At 47.8% G+C, this 23754-nt stretch overlaps 1 protein-coding gene and 1 long non-coding RNA gene across 5 annotated transcripts in view; one reads left to right on the top strand and one right to left on the bottom strand.

The window, feature by feature from the left end:
- Slc35f1 (solute carrier family 35 member F1) overlaps window positions 1–23754 on the top strand; it is a 310829-nt gene that overhangs the window by 72739 nt on the left and 214336 nt on the right. The gene's annotated exons all lie outside the window — the stretch shown is intronic.
- LOC110344946 (uncharacterized) lies at window positions 4035–16959 on the bottom strand. Its single transcript, XR_002387925.2, has 3 exons — window positions 16657–16959; window positions 7277–7454; window positions 4035–6962 (listed from the first exon to the last, which is right to left on the bottom strand). It is a non-coding gene; the product is annotated as an uncharacterized LOC110344946 (long non-coding RNA).

Below are 23754 nucleotides of genomic sequence, written 5' to 3'. Positions count from 1 at the left end.
CACTGTGCTTGTGGCCGACCGTCTCTGAGTGTTTCTGCTCCACAAGCTGCAGGGACATCCCGAGGAGGGCTTCGAGCACTCTCTACCCTCCCCACCACACTGGTGTCCTGACCCGCTGCGTCTGCCCCAGCAAGCCCATCCCTCCCTTGGTACGTTGGCAGTCCGCATGGTATTGTCTTACAAAGGAACAGAAAGCAACTTTTCTCATTCCATACCAAAAAAGTATCTTGTTTCATCTTACTTATTTGGTTAGTAGTGTGAGTTTTTTTCTTTATTTACTACCTATTTTTCAGTTACTGTCGGGTTCACTGAACACTTATCTCTCATACTTTTAAAATTTTTATAAACATCTCTGTATTAATGATGTCAAACTTTATATTTATGGGAAATATTTTGTTTTACTTATCTTGTATTTACGTCACGTTTGATATAGCTAAATTTACCACTAGGTTCTTTTGAATTTGTTTGTTAGATAGAAAGCCCTTCTCTGTCCTGAGATCTGATTCTCAAGTAGGTTTTTCCTCTAGGAGTTATCAAAAAATTCCTTTTCTTTTCTCCCCTTCTTTTCACTTCTTATAGTCCCTCAGACTAATGTATTCTGTTTCACACAGGTGTTATTTAGTTTTGTTTGCAGATACTTGGCATTTGTTTAGTTTTGGACTGTGGGCATTGAAGAGGATGATGTATAAAGTCGATGCAGAGGCGCCTTTCCGTGCCCTCTTGGTACCCTGAAGCTGTCGGTCCACAGGCGCAGCGTGAACCTTCCCAGCCACTCCTTCGTAAACACCCTGTCCTCTTCCCCTCCTGGGCATTGCGTCCCTCTTCCCCTCTTCCTCTATTCTTATTTACTAAGCTCAGAGCCCAGCTTCTGTCTTGCCAGCCCAGCCCTGTGAAAATCATGGTCACAGGGAGGCCAAGGTAGGAAATTGCTTACTCTGTACTTCATATGCCTTTCTTCGGAGAAGTTGCTGACCTTTGAAGATGTTAAAAATATTTCGTCTCTCTTCAGCTCTATCTATCTTTCTATGAGAGAGATTTCAATGGAATGGCTGGTGGTCATGTTTTAAATCCAATGAAGAGACAGAAGTGAAAGATTTTTAAAGCTAGAATGGTGCAGACAGGAACTGGGCTTCTTATTTGGAGATCAACTGATGGTCTTCCCAGAGTCCTCAGCATCTCTGGAGGGAAAGTTCCCTTACCTTCACCCTCTCCAGTCGTTAGAAAGACAGGAACTTTGCAGATGGCGCTGGGCCATGCTTCATGGCTGGGCTGATCACGCTGTGATAATGTCACACATTCATCTGCAAAGCTTGTGGCAGTGCCCTGAACATCTGCACACAATGCGCCTTTCATGCCAAGAAAGCGAGGACCCGCTTATCACAGGCGTCTGCAGGCTGCTCTTCCTGCCCAGCGGCCTCTGAGGTCCTGGCTGCCCTGGGCTGGGCGAGGCGTGCCAGCAGCCTGGCAGACAGTCCCAGGGGCGCCCTTCCTGTCCTCCGGATGCAGCCCGAGCTGGGTGGGCACAGCAGCAAGCGCTGAATTCTGCAGCTTGCACGGCAGCCGTTCTGCATTCGCCTCACTCCCCAACCTCGGCTCAGACACATGCCTCCTACGGCCACGCTGCCCACAGCCACACATTTCGTGTCAAGCAGACTTGAAGGTTGGACACTGTAGCGGTTCTCCGGAGAGATGGTGCAGCGGAAAGCGTCATGGCTGTTCCGTTTCCCTTCATGGCAAGAATTCTTTCCTTCTCCGGGTTAGTAGGCTTTTGAGCAGCTGCCGTGTGCCAGGTTAAGTGTAGGACTAAAGAGGGAGGTGTTTTATGCCTTGCCACATAATTCAAGCCACTTTGGCCCAGTCCGTTGAGAACTTTCCTTTATCATTTTCCCAGTGAACAAAAGAGCTTTCACGTGTTCATAATCATAGCTTAATTTAGAGCCGAGGCTGCGGAAAGTTGGAGGCCTGAGCGCTTGCACTCTGGACCACCGTCCTTTCTGTCTTCTGGCTTTCTGCACAGGAAGGCCATTTCTGTAGCCTGCTCCCAGGGCCCACCTGTCACGCCAGGGGTCCGTCCGGGGAAACCCACCCGCGTCCTGAGAGCACCACAGCAATGGCCAGGTGCTGCGTCCCGTGAAGCAGCACACATTTGCCACACCGCCGTTTCGGGGCCCTAAGCTGATGGGTCGGCTGCTTCCTCCCCACGATGCCCCAAGGCAGGAGCCACGGTGTTACCTGGCCCGCAAGCTCCTCTGAGGCTCCAGACCTTCAGGTTGGCAGAGCTCGGCTCCTTGTGGTTGTAGCGCTGATGTCCCTGCTTCCGTGCCGGTGGCCACCAGGGGCCTCTCTGGCTCCCTGGCCACCCACGCCTCACCGAATATCCCCTCCGTCCTCCCGCTGGGGCAGCTTGCTGGGAGCCTTGCTGTGTGTCCCCTCCACCTTCACCCTGGCACATCTGTGGCTCCAGCCACAGAGAACTCTCTCCAGAGCGCTTCAGGTGGACCGGGCACCTGATAACCTGGGGTGTTAGGTCCCGCCTAACTCCGTCCATGTCCCTGGGCCAGCGAATGTCCAGGGGTCAGGATACGGGCTTCTCTGGGGTCCATTCACCGTTCACACTTTCTCAGCCCTCAGGCCCTTCCCTTGTCCTGCGACCCGACTGACCGGGGCCACCGTAGCCTGTCTGCCCGGGAAGAAAGAGGCTTGGAGAAGGTGGGGCTCTGACACAGCCCTGTGCCTCACAGTGCCGGCCGGGGACCGACAGTCTGCCTCCACGGCTGCTGCCGTTCATTAGGAACGCAAGCATGAAGCTGTGTTGGCTGATGAGATGCTGGTTCACAGGCAAAATTCTATAATTTGGCAAAGTTAAATTTCTTTGGAATACTTAGGCATTCCTGGAAAGCTAAGAAGAATGAGGGCACATATACATCTTCCTGAATAAGTTCTGCTTCGGAAATTTACATTCCTAATTTTCTTTCAATTTTCAGGCAAACCAACTAATTCCATAATGTTACAGCATTCTTCATGATTCATGCATTGGCCTCTTAGTAACTGTTCTGGTGTCATCACGTCAGCACCCTTGGGATCAGGATGCATCCCAGGCGCTGCCTCTCCTCCTCCCCCTCCGAGCTGGGGCTCTCCCACGCAGCATTGTCCCACTCAAGCCCTGGACATACTGGTTTGCAGGGCTGTTTTTAATTAATTATTTATTTATTTATTTTTATTTTGGGGGGGACTGTTATTTTAACCAGTGAATAGCTTTCATATTCATGACATATTTTCTTAAATAATATGTATTGTAAAGCTGAGGATAAGTTCTAAGTGTATTTTCCTATTTGAAAGGTAAATTAGACAAATATATCCAAGTGTTTTGCTAAATATCGTTCGGACCTTAAAGGACTCCACTTACCAGGCATGGTGGTGCACACCTGTAGTCCAGGCATTCGGGAGGCTGAGGCAGAACAGTGGCGAGTTTGAGCCCAACCTGAGCAATCTAGCAACTTGGGAACTCCCCATTCAAAAAGTTAATTAAAAAAAGGGGAGGAATGTAGCTTAGTGTGAAGGTCCTGGTTTCAATCCCCGATGAGCCCCAGTTCCCCCCCGCCCCCCGCCCCGAAAAGGGAATGCCATCCGAGTTAGGCTCTGTGAAGGCAGGAGTGTTACACGTCCAGCACTGACACTGGGCAATGGTGAATATTCATTGGGTAAGTGAAGCAATGGAAGAGTTTCCATTTTCAACCTAGACGAAAAAAAGTATTCAAAATTCTGATTTAAAAATTGCCAAATACATATTATTTGGACATTTTGATGGATTGGTTTTTATCATAAATCATAACAGCACTCTTTACTTTGAAGGCATGTAAGCAAGAAAAGCAAGTACATACTTTCTCTTTTTGCAAGAGCAAAATGTTATTGTGAAGTAAATACTAAATGAATTAAAATATTGAGGAGGAGGAGGACTCATTAATGCCACTTCCTGTGTTTGTAGGACAAACATATTCCATGGCAGAGAAAACACTTTGAAGACTTTTGTGCACATTCAATTTCTTCATATTTATGTTTTTCATCTGCATACATCAGAGGATATAAATAATTGTCTATTCATATTATTCTTTTCTGAAATACCAACAGTTAAAAGAAGACTCTAAGACCTCCATATTTATATTTGTTAACTTAAAAATCTCAAAAACACATCAGTGTTAAAGTACTGCAATGATTTTAGCACAAATACTTAAAATTCAAGGGCACTAGATTAGTGCAAAAATACAACCTTGTGCAACTGTGCTAAATAAAAAGCTTCTTTCTTTCTAGTTCAAGTCATGGTTTTCCAGCACCACCTCACACTGTCTCTGATGACTCTTGCTGGCAGAGGCCACATCTACCCCCATTCAGAGAATCATCCTATCTTTGATAGGAGAACTTCTAAACTGCCTGGAAGAAGGGACATGAGATATGAAAAATGTAACATAAGGAAGAAATTCAACAGAGTTTCTTCAAACACTCTTCAGAAAGTTGGCAGTCACTTGCACAGCTCGAAAGGTGTATTATTAGATCAGTTTTGTCATCTCCATTATGGATGCATTTGCAAGGGCTGCCCATGGGTGTGAAGGCATCTTCTGCAGTATTTCTATTTCTGCACAGTGTCCCAGTTCTGCATATATATATGATACGATACAGTAATGCCTCGGTTCAAGAACACTTCTGCTTGTTTGCAAACAATTCAGTTTGCAAACAAAAGCATGTGGCAGAACTTTGCTTCCACTCACAAACTCTGCATTGGGTCACAGACACAACCAGGACTGCCTTCCCCACACAAATACAAATGCAGCCATCTTCCCCCAAATCGTAAAACAAATTAACTTCATAGACAGAGACACCACTGTTTATGTATGAATTGTTTGGAAGGACACAGTCATGGGTACTGATGATGGGGATTCCTGGATTATATCTGGAGACGATTAATCCAGTGGACTCTGAACTCAGTCCTCAGGATGTGTGATCTCTGGCTCAGCCTCCTCCGAGCCCCTGGCTATGGTGTCCCTGAGCCCTGTGTGCAGGCTCGGGACTCCTCCAGCCAACCCACTGGGAGAGGCTGCTCTGGAGGCCGTGCAGAAGCAGTGGCTGGGGTGTCACAGGGTCATGGTGCAGAGTCAAAGGAGGGGCTCGGTGCTCTGGGCCCTGGCGCCATGGCAACCTGCAGGCTGTGGTCTCTAGGGGGGTGTTGTCCTTGAGGCTGGGGAGCCAAGTGGGTCTCCCCCAGCTGTGCTGCCCAGGTCAGAGGGTTGGGAGCTGGGGTGGCCTCGGAGATGGCACTGTCCAGAGGTTAAGAGAATCAAGGAAAGAGGAAGCCTAAACCGCATGTCAGCTTTCTCCTGTGTGAAATGGGGACAATCCAGCACCTAGCACGGGGACCGGGTAAGATGAGCGAATCACCACACGGAAAGCCACAGAGCTACGTTTCTCACTAGCTTTATGTGAATGGTTTGGAGTTTTTTGTGGTAAGAGCGTGCTTGAAATTGTGTAAAGCTTCAATGCCCTGTCTGGCAGATACAAATGAAAAAGCCAAAGTCCAAAGAAAGGCAGAATCACCACTTCGGGAGGGAGATAAGTGAAGAGGAGGTGGCGCACACCTGCAATCCTGGCCCTCTCGGAGGCTGAGGCAGGAAGATCCCAAATTCAAGGCCAGCCTGCCAGGGATTCAGCTCAGTGGTGTCGCACCTGCCTCATAAGCGAAAGGTCCCGAGTTCGATCCCTGGTACCAAAAAAACGCCCAGCCTGAACAACTGAGGATTTAGGGAGACCTTGCCTCAGAATACAAAAGCCTGGGACTGTAGCTCAGTGCAGAGGCCCTGGGTTCAATCCCCCATATTGGAGTGGAGGTGGGGGCTTCAGGACTTTTCTCGTTTAGCCTCTAAATCCTTGCTCATACAATAGGGGTAGTGCTGTCTGCCTCCTGGGGATATCGTGATGCTCAGGGGGACGGTGCACATGAAGATAACTCAGACACAAACCACCAAGCACCGGTAAAGTGAGGCGGGTTCATGTGCAGGTGCTGTGTTCTGCAAATATTACAAGCAGTCTGGGCAAACACTCAACAAACAGGCCCCTCCCACGCATTCACTTTCTGCGGACATTTACTTCCTACTGGAGGCAGGTCTCGCCCCAGATTGTTTAGGTATCTGGAGAACACTATTTTGAGCTTTTAATTTTTGTTTGTTTTAAACCCCAAAATTGAATAACCCTTCAAAATATTCTTATGGAAGTCATATCAGCCAAAAATTTGGGGTTACATCTGACATCTAGAGTTGGTTTTAGCACAGGGAGTTTAGCAATAATGGAAAGCATTAAGTTAAATGGTAGATATTTTGTTCACTGTCTGAAACGTAAGTCCTTGTAAAATATTCTAAGTGTGGGTTTGGAAAACAAGTTCTAATACTACGAGATTCTCTCCTCCCATCCAAGTAAACTCAACTCTCAACTCATTCAGCAGAGACGTATTTTGTATGTGTGATGCACCTGGGATAGTTCCAGTTGCTGGGCAGCGGCAGTCGGAACGCGCAGCCCTGGGTGGAGAAACAGACGGGCACACGGATGGATGCAGCACTGGTGGGCATCGGTTAGGATGGAGATGACGGCGGCCCCGGAATCCGACTGGAGAAGGGTGCATCGGCAGGGTGCGGAGAGGACAGGAGCTGAGCTGGCCTGTGGTTAGAGGACAGTGGGACCAACGAGGCAGCTGGGACGCCCGTGTGTTCTGAGCGCCACTCAGAACTGGTCCTGGCACACCTGCTCCTGCTCACGCGTCTGTAGGCTGCGGCGGACGGAGCGGCAGAAGCTGACAGAAGCCACTGGAAGCCTGTGGCGTGACTCTCAGGAGCTTGGCTGTTGATCTGGAGAGGCTGAGGCCGCTGAACAGCACTGTGCCTATTCCCCTCCGTGACATGGCTTTGCCCGAGGTTCACGGTCTGGATTTGGGAGAAAAGTGGTCTCAGGTATGGAAGCAGGCAAGACCCTGTTCAGTGGCCCCCATGATTTGCTTTTCGTACCCATCACGCAATTCACCCTTTAAGAGTGTCCAGAGTTCCCTAGGATTCCCACTCTTACTGTTTTGCCCAACTAGAGCTCATCTTTACCACGTGGGGCCCACTGCTTGGTCTCCTGAATGTAGCCCCCTGCCTGCCTCTCGTATCCTTTCCTCAGCCTGTTCCTCTGTCCCTGGTAGGCTGACCTTAGGGGACCACGCTGGCTGCAGGAGCCCTCGAGGCTTTCTGTGACTCACAGCATCCCTGCGGCATCCACCACTCATCCAGCTCCGCGCCCTTCTCCGTCTGCCAATTCGTGCAGCCAGACTGGCTTCCACCAGGGAGCCTCCTCGAGCTCTGTGCCCCAGGGATCACGTCTTCTCGGAATGCCACTTGTCCCTGCACATCGCCACCTTCCTGTGATGGGGCAAAACCCTGACAGGCAAAGGAGGATTTGTTTGGCTGGTGTATTGCTGAGGGCGAGGGTAAGGGAGAACACCGTGGTGGAAGGGTCTGGTGGAAGAAGGCGGCACACTGCCTGGCAGCCAGGAAACAGAGTAAAAAGACAGATGGAGAGAAGACACAGCCTTCACAGCAGCCCCAAGTGACCTGCTTTCCCTGTCCTGCCGTGGACTCACCCATGGATTAACCTGTTGATGAGGTCGTCAGCACCCTCCTGACCCAGCCATCTCTCCGGGCTTCTCTCTGAGCATTGCTACGCTGGGGTCAGGCCCTCAGTACCTGTGTCTTTGGAGGACACGTCACCTTCTATCCATGACATTCTGCATGTCCACGCACAACCCTAATACGTCAGGGCCAATATTTAAACTGTCTGCAAGTTTAATGCTTAAAAACACAGCAGGGCCGGGGATTTAGCTCAGTGGTGCTGCCACCTGCCTTGAAAGCGCAAGGTCCTGAGTTCAATCCTCAGTACCAAAAACAAAAAACAAGACACAAAGCGGAGTCTGAGCGTGAGGAGGTCCCTACAAGCCCACTGTGCAGGTGTGGGAAATGTCCCTCACCTGGGCCATTGGAGTGGAAGCGCTTTGCCAGTCTAGAGCGTGCAAAGGGGCAGAAATCAGCTCTGCTGGCCCCGGCTGTCGGAGTCCCATGCCAGTGTGACTGGAGGCTGGCCTGGAGGCGCAGGCCCAAGGTGCTTCAGCCCTTCCCTCCTCCTTCGCTGTGATCTTCTGGTGTGCTCATCACTGTCCTCCTTATAAAACAACTTTCACAATGACAAGCGCGGCTCCTTAATATAACTTTTATTCTCATTTGCTTAAAAGATTGTGAGTTCAAATTGGCTCAACCATGTTTTCAGATATTTCTCCTAGACTTCTATTCTACCCTCTCCTATGTAAGAGTAAAGTTTCCAAGTGCCTGGAACCCAGCTTCTAGATGAAGAATTCTGTGGTTTTGTGTAAGCAGGAGGTTGTGTGCCAGGAAGGAGTGACAGGAAACCTCGCCTGTCTTACGGTGGAACCCGAAGATAAAATCCACCTATGTGATGGTTATATTGTTCCATTTCTTTTAAAACTACTGTTATCAGTGTGAATTAATTAGAAGTTCTTTCCTAAGTAAATTTCCTTCTGATGTCACACAGGAGTTTAGTGGTTGGAGTGCTAATTCCAGAATTTAAGAAATTTTCCTTCATGGTCCGAGGAGGGGTCTTTCTCCCGGGCCTGAGTATGAATCCAGTCTTTTTTCACTGTTTTTAAATTCTTTACTTCTCTTAGCACATGTTTGCAGTACATAATGATCACCTTCATCTCGGGGAGTGGATGACATGAGCACAACGCTCGTGAATTCTATTTATGTCCCCTCTCTCTCCTCCTGCCCCTTACATCTCTTGGTCTTTCCTTTGGCAAAAGACCTATCTCCCTGTTTCCTATTATCCGTCTTTGGGTTTTCTCTTTAATTTATTTGTACTTTGGGTTTCTGATGTAAAATAAGCCATGCAACACTTAGCTGTGTGTGTCTGATTTATTTCACTTAAACACTGTGGTCTCAAGGTCTAACCCTTTCCCTACAAATGATCTAAATGTATCCTTCTTTATAGCAGAGTAGTACTTCATGAATGCCACAGCTCTTACACATTCATCTGGGGATGGACATATCAGCTGCTTCCAAGATTTAGATACAAACTGTGCTGCTGCTAGAAACATGGGTGTGCCTGTGTCACGGCAATACGATCTTGAACTCTTTTGGGAAGGTATCTAGAAGGGGTGTAACTGAGGCGGTGTAATTTCTGCTCTTAGGTTTTGAGGAACCTCCATACTGATTTCCATGGTGGTTGTACCAGCTTACATTGCCAGTAACTATCTTGAAAGTTTCCTTTTTCCCCAAAGATTTACGGAATTCGTTATTACTTGATCTTGTTTTTATTACGTTTATTGGTACATTTCAGGTATACAATACAGTTACATTCCTCACTGGGATCTTGTACCTGCACATGAGACTCTCGGGTCTTATGAATCCAGTTTTGCCAGTGGTTCGTGCAGACACTACTGAAGAATCTCTCATCGGTGTGCATCATTTCAGAACAGTGAGCCACTTGAGTCCTCATCAGTCTCCTTAGTAAGAGATGAGCATGGCTCCTTTGATATTAACATACTGCAAGGACTGTTTGTGAAGAGCTCCCGAATGCATTTCCAGGGCTAATCCCTGTCCTCGCCTAAGATAAACTCCAGGGAAAACAGGAGTGGATGCCATATTTCCTGCCTGAACTCCTGTTCCTCATTAGACCACATCAGTCATCGTGGCACCGAGACTGGTGGCCTGACAGCGTGGCGGAGGCAGATGGCATGGAGTGGCTCTGGCAGGCATGGCCTGTTTGTGCTGTATGGAACGTGTTGCTCTCCTATGCTTTTATTTTCATTGGTGGGGGCTCATTTTTCCTCCCGGAAACTCAAATCCTGTAACCAATCTGTGCTCCTCACCGCAGTTATTCTAAGACCAACGTGGCCCGGTAGACCTATCTCACCTCGCTGGCCCCTAGCTCCACCCACCCGGAACGAGGTCCAGGACTCAGAACCTCTTTGCCTTCTGAACCACAGCCGCACACTGCCAGGCTAGGGCCGGGCACTGCCTCTCCCAGGGACATCGTGCTCCGGGCCTCGCTTGGAGGCGTCTGGAGGAGGAGGAGCGGCGGTGGCATCTGCTGTGGCGTCAGGCACGGGGCACGGGACGGCTCGAGGGACACGGTTTGTCCTGCCCACAGTGTCGGGAGTGGCGGCTGCGAGCTCTGGCACAGGGCGGAACCTGGGCTGAGGGACGAGGGACGTGGGAAAGGCTTACCTCTACTACTCTCGGTCCAACCGGAAGAAGAGAGAGCGGAGCTCTGAACCCTTAGAAGACACATTCACACGTGTTATGCAGTTTTTAAAAAAGTATTAATATTTCTAATGTTTCTAACGGCAGAGTTAGTGGCACGCGTGGACCTTTAAGAAAAAGAAATCTGGCAGGAAAGGTTCAGGGGAATGCATGCTGAAATCGTCGGAAGTGCCTGCGCTTGGCTGGAGCACTGGAGACCAGGGTTAGAGGCCCCAGTGCTGAGAGGCAGGAGAGTGCAGTGGGAGGTGCAGTGTGGGCGTTTATCGGCTACACCTGGGTTTTTTAAGCTCTTAATAAATTGAGCAGTTGCCCTTCTGCTCGTCCCCCCGAAGCTGGAGCTGTCTCAGGAGATAGTACATGGGATGGCAGACGGGAGAAAGAAAATGAACCGCCCGAGAAGGCCCACGGCTCTGCCGTGTGGGGCGAGGGCTCGCTGTGCTGCCCTTGCCCTCCCCTCCCCGTGGCAGGCGCTCCCCTGGGGGCTGGGCTGCGCCCCCACCCTGTCCATGCTGCTGCCCTCCCCAGGGGAGGGGGCGTCTCCTCACTTGCTCCCTGTGATTCCCTGAGCAGGGGAGGGGCCTGTGTCCCCACTGCGGGTGTCCTTACGGAGCACCTTTGTCCACTAGCAACTGTTCAGCCCTCGATGTGGATACCGGGCCACAAGGGCAGCTGTGGGCACCTGCTGGGATGCCCTTCTGTCACTGTCAGCAATCCCTGCAAGTCCCACAAGCGCCGTCTCTCCCAACACCAGCCTTCTCTGGTGCTCAGTTGAAATTTGGATGGATGTGATCTTTTCTTTCTCTTTGAGCAGTTTGTTCATTGTTGCGCAGTAATCATGGAAATAGGTCAGGGCCCTCTTTGAGCTGGGCTCGTCCAACACCCCAGAGAACAGCCCTTAAATATTAATAGCATCACTGCAGAAACACGGCAGCTATTTCTCTGCTTTCTGCACCTCAATGAAGAGTTGTTCAGTGCGCAGCCTGGTGCTCTGGCCTCATGAATGGACGTGATTGTGGGAAGTCGGCTCCTGCTACGGCAGGACGTGACATGGGAACAAAGGCCGGTTTTCAGCCTGTGGGGATGAGCTCAGCCCAGGGCCTATGTGGGGATTTGAATCTGGTCCAGGTGCCGGTGTTCTGCGTATGCAACATTCCCGGGAAGCCGCGGCCTGGGCAGCAGCCTCTGTGCACTGCTCTGCGTGAGCAAGCAGAGGGCCAGCCAGGGCAAGGGTCATCGCTCTGCTCAGCCTCCGTGTCCTGCACAGAGAACCACCGCACTCTGAGCATAGGGAAGCAGTATTTTCAGTTTGCCAGACCGAGAAGGGCCCTAAGAAGGCACATTTGTGTCATCACTTTCCGGGTGGCCATGTCTGTGAGGAGTGCATTTCTCTTTGCCAGTACCTGCCAGAGTTTGGGGACACCACGCCGAAGCCCTGACCGGGTGGCTGCCAGGAATGGAGAACCAAAGGATCAGCTTCTGTTTATGTGATGTCTGAGAGCTGGCTTTTCACTGATGTGACTGATTTGATTGTTTGATCGTGTTGCAGTCGTAGCTTCTTTGTCAGCTCCAAGGAAAACCCATCACTGTGCACAAAGCGAAACTGCACAGCCTCAGTTTACTTCTCTGCTTGCTAGAGAATTTCCAGCCGCCCTGTAGATTGTGTGTACAGATGGTGAATCATCCTCCTGCAGTGGGCCTTGCACTTCGGCGCCTGTCATTCAAGTTCAGACCCAGGGGAGTTTTCAGTGCAGACTTGAAAAGCATTGCAGGTGAATCCGCTGGTGCTGGTAAAGGGGAGAAGCACTGGAGCCAGGCGTGGGTGTGGACCACTGTCCGCCACCAGGGTTGTTAGCGTCAGTGTTTATTATCTGTGTGAGTGGCCGGAGCCTCATCTTCCTGCCTGTGACAGGGGAACAGCAGCAGCCCTTCCTTCATGGCACATGGTCAGGATGCCTGAGAGTCACCTGCCATTCTCGAGACCCCAAAGGGAGGAGCGAGAGGGCTCTGGGTTGAGGGATGTGTCCTTCCCGCGGCTGCAGTGTTTAGGGAGCTGCTCTCCATGATTGAGCAGAGCTTCCGGTGGCCTTTCCATCATTCTGAACAACCGTTCTCTGAACGGCCTCCTAAATTCAAGTCCTCTTTGTGTCTGACCTCAGCCTGCAAGGACTGACCGACACGAAGTCTTTGTTTTCCAACCAAGACGATCACACCACACCTCTAAGTTCCTTTAAGAAGCCAGTGCCCTTCTCCGCTGGACCCAGTCCCCTCGGCGGAGAGGCCCAGGACGCACGCCCTGGACCTGGCTGCCTCTCAGAACAAGCTGATGCCACCGAGAGAGCTGCAAGCAGCCAAGAAGCCTGGCCATGCGCTGAAGGAGCCTATGTAGAGCCTGTTAGAAGATAACCAGCAAGGTCAATGTGATTTCCTGGGGGTGGTTTCATCATTAAAAAACATCGACTGTGAATAGGCACATGGACTTTTGAGGCACACTGGTGCCCAATACATGCCCCATCTCTCCAGATTTCCTGCTCAAATGAGTTTTGCTTTGAGAGAATTCCGAACTCCCCTGGCTCTTCCCCACATCTCAGTGTTTGGATCAGTTTGCTACGTTTTGAATGAGGTATGATTAAACAACGGAGTGAACAAGAAAACTTTATTACGGTAAAGACACTGCTGCAATCCCCCCTCAGAAGCCCACCACTCACTTTGAACACTCTTATCCCATCGTTCTTGCCACTTTCTGAGGCCCTCTTTTGTGAGTGTCTGTAGTTGCGCCAATATGTCTGCTGTAGTGTCCTTATTCCATTCAGAATCCTTACCTTTCATGGTCATTTTGACTTTGAGGAAGAACGAGAAGTTGCACAGTGCTAGATCTGGTGAATAAGGTAGTTGAGGACATGCTACAGTGTTCCTGCAAGCCTGCCTTTCGGTTGGATGGCACGCAGCAGCAGGATTCACCATGTTTTTGATCACAGTGTGTAAAGACACTCACGAGAGAGCACTTCCAGAACTGCTTCAGAAGGTGGCAGGAATGACAGGATGAGAATGCTTCGGTGAAGTGAGTGCTTTGAGGGAGGCTAGCTGTACCATGTCTTCTATGGTAATGCATTTTGAAATTTTAATATTTGCTATATATTTTGATCTCATAAGAATTTTTCTCTAACTTGAGAATTAATATTTCTTCCTATGGCATGTTGTTAAGTCAGCCTTCAGAACCCACCAATCAGGGGTTTAGGTCCTGTGTCTTGAGCAAGTATTCTCACAGTGCAGGTGTCCCCACTCCTCTGTGTGTGTGTGTGTGTGTGTGTGTGTGTGTGTGTGTGTGTGTGTGTTTGTGTTTTGATCCTAAGGATAAACAGGATGTGGAATATTTACTGTTTCATCTGAATGCAGGAAAAAATCATTCAATATGTAACACCATTTCCCTCAGAAATACCAATTTAAAAAATTCTGTAAGCACTTCATACACTTGAAAACATTATTTTTTGAACCTAGTTCATCAGCAAGTCTGAGAGGGAAAGTAGCATGATTTATGTCCTGTCCCTGGCAAATTGAATAGAATCCATTTCTTAAATCAATGTCTTGGGGTTGAACAGCAAACACTATCTGTCCAGGAATGCATGTTTTGTAGAAGACGCTATTGTGTGACAGTGGGTACGGGTCCTTGTCTGCCCTGTGTCCGAGCTGATGTTTGCTCACCGCTTGAATTCATCAGCTCTGGATTCCTTGCTGCTGTCCTGGCTTCCTCTCATCCAAGAGCTCTTTCACAGGCTGTGGCAGCACTTTTGAGATGAAAAGGCGTGGCTCCTAATTAATATTTCCAGAAGGAAAAGACTCCGGGGGACCTTTCTCCCGATCACAACACTCCCTGAAAATCTGCGCGCTTCCCCCACATCAGCACCAAGAACGTCTCCCTGGACCCCAGACTCATCTTGGGGTGCGATGGCGGGCCGCTTTCCTTCCACAGGGTGAGGAGATGGCCCCCAGATGGCTCCCTGGGAACGGGGTCTGGGGTCTGTCTCCCACACTGCCGTACTTCCGGGAAAGACAGCTGCTTCCAGAGCAGCTGAGGAGAGGAAGTGCAGCGCAGGGTCCCTGCCGACTCCGTGCAAACCGTGGTCTTCCGAGCTGCCTCCCTGAGCCCAGCCTGGAGCACAGACAGGCGCAGAGCAAGGGCAGCTGAGCATCCTGGCCGAGTGCCTCGGCGCTGGTGTGAGGTTCCCCGGAAAGACAGCTGGACGTCTTGCTCTCTGTCGAGTTGCAGGGTCCTTCGAAGCCAAGGTGGGAAGGGCCTTCCGAACAGGGCTTAGTCTGGCTGTGCTGTCACCTAATAAAAACCCCGAATGCACAGCGGACCATGCGCTCCAGGGCCACCATTCTTCAGTGTCTCCTGACGGGCGTTTAGTGGGTAGCAAATGCCCAGCTTCGAGCAGAGAGCAGCGCTCTTCTAAATGACAGAACTTGGCGGCTGCAGGAGCCGGGCTAATTATGTTTCTGTCATTCATAGGCGGTAGAGCTTTTGTGGCTTTCCTATAAAATAGCTCCAGGGTATTATTTCTGCGCACTTATGTAAGCTCTGCTCATTAAGCAAAGTGCTCCCAGTTAAGTTCCCTTTTAATTTTGTTTTCTAAGATCTTTGTGATAAGAGAGCACTGTGCCACAGTGAGCCCTTTCTGTGGAACAGTTAATGGCAAGTTGATATAAGACCAAATTTTAAAATGCACACGGAAGTCAATGGGACTTATCCCTGCTTTACACTTCACATTGTAAGGCCTCCCCCTTTACCCAGAGAGGCACAGTAATAGCTCATGGGGTGCCTCCTAAGAGGTCATTATCGGGATCTGGCTTCTCCAAGTGGAAGGAGGATTAGACATGCAATTGGAGAGCTTTTCTCTAGCACTTAGCAGCTGCAGAAGCCCCTCCATTTCTCTGAGCATCTCTTTTATCATTTACAATGGCCATCACCTTCCTACCTAATGATGATTTCTCCACCATAATTCCAGGGTTCCAAGGAGAGTGAATGTTGATCCAAAGGCCCAAAGCACTGTGCAGATTGGCAGGTCACCCCCATCTTTGGCACTGCTGTCATTGCTCTTGTCGTTATTAACACCAGACTGCTTCAGACAGGGATATTTAAGTGCACCCAACAGTTGATATTTGGGGGTCTGCGTGGAAGGCCTTTAGGAGCCCTTGAATATTTAAACACAGTGAGCCGTGTGGTAAGGCTGGTCTCACCCCAGCTCCACGCCCCAGCCGACCCTGGGCTTGCCAGGCGGTGTCCGGGGACCGGCAGCAGCACGCTTCCCCTGCATGTGCTTCGAGGGCACTTGGTGGCATCGTGGGCGGATTGGCCTTTGCTGACCTTCCCGGCTGCAGAGCTTGGAGGTCGCCCAGTGAGTCGCTCACCCCGATAGACGCCCATTTTGCCTGTGCAGCAGGCCTTGCGAGGACGCAGCTGCCCCGTGTGAGCAGCCTGTGCAGCAGGTTGGCCTTCTGAGTCCTCAGAGGACTCATATCTAGAATATATATAAAGAACTAAAAAATATCAGACTTCCAAAATAAAAGACCCAATCAGAAATTGGGTCACTTAAATGAATAGATACTTCTCAGAAGAAGGAGTACAAATGGCCAATAAAGACATGAAATAAATGTTCAACATTTCTGGCCATTAGAGAAAATTAAAGGAACATGGAGATTCCATCTTACTCCAGAAAGAATGGCTATCATCAAGAAATAAAATAATAACTAATGCCAGCAAGGCTACGGAGGAAAAGAAACCCTTCTCCACAGTTGGTGGGGAGGTATGGAAATCACTGTGGGGAATCCTCAAAAAATTATAAATAGAAATTCCATTTGGCCATTTTTCCTTCTGGGTATCTTCCTGAATTAGAAGACATCATATTACAGTGATTCATGTATACTCATGTTTGTAGCAGCACAATTCATGAGTCTTAATAAATCTTGGAGTAGCATCTATGGCCGTCAGCAGATGCATGGATAAAGAACATGTGGTATATATCTATAACGGAGTACTACTGTGCCGCAGAAAGGACACATTTGAAAAGGGACACGCCTTGAGGCAATGTTAAGTGAAATAGATCAGACAGAGAAAGTTAAATACTACACAGTTTATCTTAGACGAGAACCCCAGCATGTGCATAATCAAAGAGCAAAATGAAAGACTGACGATAGGAAACGGGGAGGTAGACTTGGCTGCGACGGAAGGGAGCTGGTGATGGGGCAGCCGCCGGCCAGGCGGACAGGAAGGAAAGGGGGGGGGGGGCGGCGGCACACGCGCGTCACTCACGGTTGGGTCGGGACACCCAAGAAGGAGTCTGACCGCGAAGGAGTCAGGGACAGTGAGGGCTGCGACCCACCCTCTGGGCGTGGGCCCTGGTGACCCCGCGGTCCCCGGGCGGCCTGCACTGGAGACGCCGCTGGCCCCGCGGGGCGCTTCCCTCGCCCCTCCTCTGCCACCGGAAGCGACCCCCGAGGCTCGGTGGGGCCGGCCGCGCCCTCCCTCTGCTCCCGGGCAAGGAGGCGCCCTGCGGACCGCGCCTGTTTCCGGTCGGTTGCAGGCCGGGGCGCTCCCTTCTTCCTGGGGCTCCTCTCTGGGTCGCGCCAGAGAAGCTGCCCCGCCTGCTGCGCACCCGCCAGTCCCAGTCGGGGGCTTAACCTGGCTTGACCCGGGGAGCTGGGGGTCCGCCCAGAGCGGGGCCGGCCGCTCGGTTTCCCCGCGCGGCGCCCCCTGCGGCGGGTGCGGGGATTGCAGCCTGCGAGCCCGACTTCTGCTCTGCAGCCGGCAGCCTTCTCATTTTATAACGCGGAACCCTGAGCCAAGGTGCTGATTGCTGCCCCTCAGTTAGCTCGGCAGGGAGGGCGGTGGGACTGGGAAGCCCTCTCCCGCACCCCAAACAAAGACAGCCTTCCCCCAAATTCTTCCTACTGCATGTCCTCATATGTAAAATTTATGCAAAGAAGCGCATTGAGATAAAGGGAAAAGCTTCTGATTTTAGCTATAGAAAATGTCTTAATATCTTACAGTGTCAGTGTATTTTGGAAGGATTGTTGGGAAAATTAAGAACGTAGAAGTCTTTTTTCGCCCTGAAATATAATGTCCCTTCATTTGGAAGGGGGGAGTACAGAAGAGAAGCCACCATCTCAAGTCTTCATTGGTATTTTATTTTACATAAAATTGACCACAAAGTGAATTTCTATAAATAAAGTCATACATTTTTCATTGGCTTTCAGTGTAAAATGCATGACTTCTCTGTGAACCTAAGGTAAAGAAAATCGCATGCAAAGGTGAAACAATTGTTTAAAAATATACATTAAAACCAACAATCAGAATAAATTTTGAAAATACTAAGTTTACTTGTGTTCAGAAACTTTGTCCTTGGGTCCCAACCTGGACAAGTTCATGTTCAGCACTATGTTTCCTTACAGAGTGGGGGTCTTGATATCACTTAAATCTTTACCACCCAGAAAAATTTTAACATGTAACACTTTGGGATAACATTTTAACGTTTAAAATTGCTTTCCTCTTCAAATATAAGTTTATTTTAGACAGTTTTAGCTTTGTAAGACAATTGGAAAGATAGTATAGAGTCCTCACGTATTCCCCATCTGGGTTCCCTTATTGTTAACATCCTAAATGAGTTTATATTATATGTTAAAATTAGTGAACCAATAATGAAACTTTTTATTTATTGAACTCCATACTTTAGGCAGATTTTCTTAGTTTTCCTTGCTGCCCTTTTTTTCTTCAAGAGTTTTATTAGTTACTTTGCTGACACTAGTACAAAATACCTGACACAGCTTAAAGGAGGAGATAGTTATTTGGCTCATGGTTTCAGGGGATTCAGTCCCTGGTCAACTGGCTTCAAGGCAGGAGCATCGTGACAGCAGGGTGTGGTGGAGCAGAGCTGCTCACTTCATGGAGGCTGGGAAGCAGAGCAGGGGGCAGAGCTGGTGAGAGACCAGGCCTCCAAAGCACACCCAGTGGCCCACTTCTTAGCAGCACCTTCAGCTGTGAACACCAGTGGATTAATCCACTGATGAGTATAGCAATCCATGATCTAACCACCTCTCTGGGCATCTCTTAATCCAGTTAAATTGCCAATTAAGAGACTCTCATGGTCTTCACTTTCCTTTTGCCTACAGTCCAGGGGGCTGGACATTACCCACATATGAGACCTGCAGCAGAGAAATTAGGTCTCAGGCCATGCAGATCAAGGCTGTGGGCATTCTGAAAGACAGCGATCACCTTCATGCAGAGGGTAGTCCAGTGGATCCTAAACTTCTCCGCTTACAAACTAGACCTTCAAGGACAGAAAAGATTTGGATGTGGTGAGATGGGAGGGTGGCAAGTCTGTCAGGGAACACACTGAGCAGGACAAAGAGGTGGGGAGTAAAGACTGCTGTGGACGCAGGTACGGGGGCACGCGTAGGGGAACCACCTGTTTCCTCCCCTGTAGATTTGCAGGCAGTGTGATTTCCTTAAGTGGGTAGCCATATGTTTATACACTGGAGTGAATTTTTGCGTGTGACCGATTAGTTAATGGGAACCAAGTCACTTGGCTCCAGAATGTGTTGCTAAGATGTCATTCTTGATGCGCTGTTACATTTCTCATGTTCTTAACATCCTCTGACAACCCCAGAGTTGTTGCAGATTTACAGTGTAAGTTTTTATTTCACTAGTGGTACCTCAGTTCACAAACTTAATTCTTTCCTTGATTCTGGTTGCAAACCAAATTGGACGAGAACGGAATCAAATTCAATGGTTAGGTTCAATGTTGACCTTATGGGGAGATGTGATTCAGTTCTCGTCATCCAGTTCAGTTTGTGACAAGAAACATGGGGGAAAAGTTCATGAACCAAGGTACCACTGTATTTTGTTTGCAGCAGGCAACTTTCAAACCCAGTCTTGACCTTCTTTTTATTATTCAGGAGATGAAAAATGTGTCATATTCACCCCTTTGCCATTTGTTAGACGAGTGGATTGTTTCCAGCTTGGAACTCTTGTGGGAAAACAGCTGTTCGCAGCACTCATGCGCAAAGCCTTGTGTGGACATCCAGCTTCTTCACTTGCTGGCGAATTCCCAGTGGTGGGACTGCTTTGTCTGGTGGCAGGTGTTTGCTTAGCCTTGTGAGAAACCATCACACAGGGCCCACACTGCTGGTACCCTCTGTGCTTCCGCTAGAGTGTGATGGCTCTGATGGCTCAGTTCCTCTGCCTTTTGGCTCACACTGGGTATGGTCAGGTATTCTTTTCCATTTCATCCCTCCTAACAGGTATGTGGAGGTGTCTTATGGTAGACTTGCCTGCATCTCCATGGTCAGTTAATGATAGTAAAGTTCTTTCCATATTCTTAGTGAGCATCTTTATGTCTGGCAAAGTACTACAAAGTCTCTTGTGTCCTCTCAGCTTTTTAAATTATTGCTTTGTCTTCCTATTGACTAGGTTTTAAGACTTCTTATGTGTTCTAGATAGAAGGATATTACTGGATACATGCTTTGCAATTGTGCTTTTCATCCTAGTCTATAGATTGTCTTTTTTGTTCTCTTTTTTAAAAATTAATTTTATTAGCATATTTTAGGTGTACAATATAATGACATTCATCATTGGAAATTTGCACCTTTACATAATCTCTCTTGGGTCTTATTTTTCCCCCTTCCCCTGCCCTCCCTTCAACGCCTCCATCCCTCCCTATTTACAAAGACTTTGTTTCCATCTTTTCATTTTCTCGTATTAATTCCATTCCCTTCTTTCCTTTCCCCTACCCCTCCCACTTCCCCTTCCCCTTTGCCCCTTTTCTTCCTATTTCACATTATCTATTATACCTTTTAGACCTTATTTACACTTTCAGTTTCTCACACTAGAGAAACTATTCACATCTGTGTCCTATTTATTTCACTTAAGAGTATCGCCTCAATGTGCATCCATGTAGCTATAAATGTCTCTAATTTCTCATTCTTTATGTCTGAATAGTACTCCATTTAATAAAAAACCCCCACATTTTCTTTGTTCAGTTTCCAGTTGATGGGCAATTGGGCTGCTTCCAAGTTTTAGCTATTACAAACTATGCTGCTATGAACATGGGTGCTCGTATATCACTGCGGTATGATTCTTTTAATTCTTTGGGGAAGATCCCCAGCAGGGGAATAGCTGGGTCAAATGGGACTTCCAGTCCTAGTTCTTTGAGGTATCTCCATACTGATTTCCACAGTGGTTGCACCAGTCTACACTCCCACCAGCAGTGGAGCAGGGTTCTTCTTTCCCCAAAGCCCTGTGAGCATTTGTTATTGGTTGATTTCATGATAGCAGCCATTCTTTCTGGGGTGAGGTGGAATTGCAACATTGCTTTCATTTGCATCTCTCGAATGGCCAGTGATGTTCAATATTTTTTCATATGTTTATTTGCTATTTCTACTTCTTTGACTGAGAAATGTCTGTTCATTTCAGATGCCCATTTTTGGATTGGGTCTTTAAAATTTGGGAGGTCTGATTTTTTTAAGTTCTTTGTAGATTCTAGATAGTAGATGTTTGTCTGAGGAACAGCAGTTGAAAATTTTTCCCCACATTGTGGGTTGTCTCTTCACATAGTTGGTGGTTTCTCTTGCTGTGCAGAAACTTTTTAATAAGAGATCCAAAAAAAATAAATAAATAAGAAGAGATCCCACTTTTTGATTGTGCTAGTTTACAGGCAACTGAGGTTTTGTTCATCACATCTTTTCCTGCACCAATGTCTTCAAGAGTTCTGTTCCAACCAGTTCAGCATTTCTGTTTTAATATTTAGATCTTTAATCCATTTCGATTTTAGTTTAGGGCATGGTGAAAGATATAGGTCTAGTTTTAATCTTTGGCAAGTTGAAACCCAATTTTTCCAGCACCATTTATTAAAGAGGCTATCTTTCCTCCAGTGAGGGTGTTTGGCTCCTTTGTCAAAGATGAGGTGGCTGAGTGTGTCTGGAGTAGTTTCTGCATCTTCTAATCTGTTTCACTGGTTCTCAGGTCTGTTTCTTTGCCAGTACCATGCTGTTTTTTATCACAGTAGCTTTGTAATATAGTTTCAAGTTGGGGATTGTGATACCCCCTGCCATGTCTCTCTTGCCTAGAATTGCTTTTGCTATTCTGGGTCTCTTCTTGTTCCAAATGAATTTCTGAATTGTTTTATCAGGGTCTGTGAAGTATGCTGCTGAAATTTTAGCTGGGATTTCATTGAATCTATATAGCAGTTTTGAAAGTATGGCCATTTTCACTATATTAATCCTTTCTACCCAGGAGCAGGGGATGTCTGTCCATTTTCTGATATCATCTTCAATCTCTCTTTTCAGAGTGCCATAGTTTTCAGAGAAGAGGTCTTTGATTTCTTTCGTTAGGTTGATTCCTAGGTATTTCAGTTTTTTGGATGCTATTGTGAAAGGAATTATTTGCCCTAGTTCTCTCTCTCGGTGAGTCTGTTGTTCATGTAGAGGAAAGCTATTGATTTTTGTGTGTTAACTTTGTATCCAGCTACTTGACTGAATTTGGTTATTAAGTCTAGAAGACTTTTGGTGGAGTTCTTGGGGTCTTCTATATAGAGTATCATGTCATCTGCAAATAATGACAATTTGACTTCTTCATTTCCTATTTTCATTCCTTTTATTTCTTTCTCTTGTCTAATTGTCATGGCTAATGTTTCCAAAACTATATTGAATAGGAGTGGTGATAGTGGACATCTTTGTCTTGTTCCTGATTTTAGTGTGAAGGATTTCAGTTTTGGACCATTTAGTATGATATTGGCTGTTGGTTTTTCACAGATGGCTTTTATCAGATTGAGGTAGAGACCATCTATTCCAATTTTTTGTAGGGTTTTTATCATAAATGCATGTTGGATTTTGTCAAATGCTTTTTCTGCATATATTGAGATGATCATATGGTTTTTGTCCTTGTCTCTATTGATATAGTGTATTACATTGATTGATTTGTGTACCTTGAACCATCCCTGCATCCCTGGGATGAATCCCACTTGGTCAGGGTGTATGATCTTCTTGATGATCTTCTGCATTCTGTTTGCCAGTATCTTATTAAGGATTTTTGCATCTATGTTCATTAGTGAGATTGGCCTATAGTTCTCTTTTGGGGTTGGGTCTTTCTCTGCTTTGGGGATCAAGGTGATGCTTCCAGAAATGAATTGGGAAGTATTGCTTCCCTTTCAATTTCACTGAAGAGTTTAAACAGTAGTGGCAGCAGTTCCTCTCTAAATGTCTTGTAGAATTCAGCAGTGAAGCCATCAGGATCTGGCCTTTTCTTAGTTGGTAAGTTTTTAATTACATTTTCAATTTCGTTGATGATATTGGGTTATTTAGAATTTTTAGTTCTTCTTTGTTCAACTTTGGTAATTCATACGTATCTAGGAATCTGTGCATTTCTTCTGTATTTTCCATCTTATTGCCATATAGGTTCTCAAAGTAGGTATTGATGGTCCTCTGGATTTCTGCTGGGTCCGCTGTAATTTCACCCTTTTCATTCCTAATTGCATGGGTTAGGGTTAGTGGAGCAGTTCTTTTATTTTCAAATTTTTTCAGTTCCTGGACTTCATATTCAGTTGCAGAATCCAGACTATGTCTCCACTTCTCATTGTCTTTTACCCTGGCCAGCCACATGCTGTACACATACACAGTGGAGACTGGTCATGCCACTGCAGCAGGAGGTAAACTCCTCAGGGGAGAAGCTGCCCTGCCTCTCCTTTGTTCCTCTTCCTCCTTTATCATGTTGTCACCAGTCATTCTCAGCCCTCTCCGAAGCCTGGCTCAGGGAACATACGTGGGAGTGACCAGAGGGGTCAGTCGTGGGGAAAACTGGCTTGGAATGAGCAGTTAGCAGAGAGGTGTGCACAGGAAAGTGAGGGATGAAATCTGGTCTGGACCACAGCACAAGGAGAGGACACAGGGCTGGTTCCTAGAAAGAGCAGCGAGCAGACAGTGGTCCACAGAGTGGGGTCAGAGACAAGTTCACCAGGAGTGACACCAGGTGGCATGGATGGGAGGGAGTAGAGAGCAGCACTGGGCACCGAAGGTGATTCCCGAATTCCAGGTGTTGTGGGCTGGCAATGCGTATTGCCCAGTGGGGACATGGATGAGTGTGGGATGAGACTCCCACTGAGACGCTGATCACGATGCTTTTACAGTAGTGGTCTTTTACAGAAGACAGCAGTGGACCCTCCGCAACTCTTTAGAAATACATTACTGAGTTTGAGTTCAGCATGGGGATCATTATAGACGTGGAAGTTGAAAATGCAGGAACAATTGCTCTAATTACAGAAATATCGAAGAAGAAAAGTGAGGAAGGTTTTATCTCTTGAAGGTGCATAGTTTTAGTTACTTTTTTCATTGCTGAAACAAATGAAAGAGTCATTGCTGA

Source organism: Heterocephalus glaber, unplaced genomic scaffold (assembly GCF_053883595.1).
Source record: "Heterocephalus glaber isolate CG9 unplaced genomic scaffold, H.glaber_assembly_v1.0 deba00001550, whole genome shotgun sequence".
In the NCBI taxonomy this organism is placed as follows: Eukaryota; Metazoa; Chordata; class Mammalia; order Rodentia; family Bathyergidae; genus Heterocephalus; species Heterocephalus glaber.
The sequence above is the reverse complement of the archived record's forward strand: the minus strand, read 5'-3'. Positions and strand labels throughout refer to the sequence as shown.